Here is a 795-nt window from a genome sequence, read left to right on the forward strand (position 1 = left end):
TACGGTGAAAAGATTTTATGATAACAAGCAAGCTGTATTCTTTTTTTCACGAACTCTGTTTTGATGTTTCGGCTATTTATCCCATTTCGTATGCCTAAAGATAGCTTTAATGACAAACCATTCTAAAAGGGAAATAAAGAAAGATTAGTGAAAGAGAATATGGCTTGTTGATTAACGATTAAAAGGTTGTGTCCTTCCACATTGCAGGCTTTACATTTTCATTTAAATTATTATTTTGTTTGATTTCTCCTGTTTAAAATATTTTTACTTGTCGGCAGGTGGCTATGTTCATGGTCAACAGGAAGGAGAGCTACCAGTCCCAGATGATGGTGAGAATTATTCATGATATTATAATGCTTGAAGTAGTTAGCTCAAGGATAATATTTCAGATTTTGTGTTATTTATTATGTTCTGTGGGATCGTTTTAACTTTCACCCCTGATTAGAATGTAATACGTACGACACTAGTCTCCAAAATAAGTAAGTTTTGTCGTATGGTCAATTTCATCATCTATTCGCTCTTAATCCCAACATGGCACAATGGCCTGACTAGTTCATCCTTATGAATCGTCAATATGAAGGAACTTAGATCTTCCAGTATTGCCAGTTCTCTCATTCCGCTAAGTTATAGGGATGGAATATTGAAAGCTATAAATAAAGAATAATATAACTATTTATTAACAGCCAATGTTTTGGGTTAGAAACGGTAAAATATAACTGGCTTTGCTCGACCTCAGAGCTGCCTTTGCCTCTATCCATAATGTCTATGTACTTATATGGGATGCTTTAAGTGCGA

Source organism: Halyomorpha halys, unplaced genomic scaffold, assembly GCF_000696795.3.
Source record: "Halyomorpha halys isolate HHAL.00 unplaced genomic scaffold, Hhal_1.1 Scaffold1970.1, whole genome shotgun sequence".
NCBI classification, from domain to species: Eukaryota; Metazoa; Arthropoda; class Insecta; order Hemiptera; family Pentatomidae; genus Halyomorpha; species Halyomorpha halys.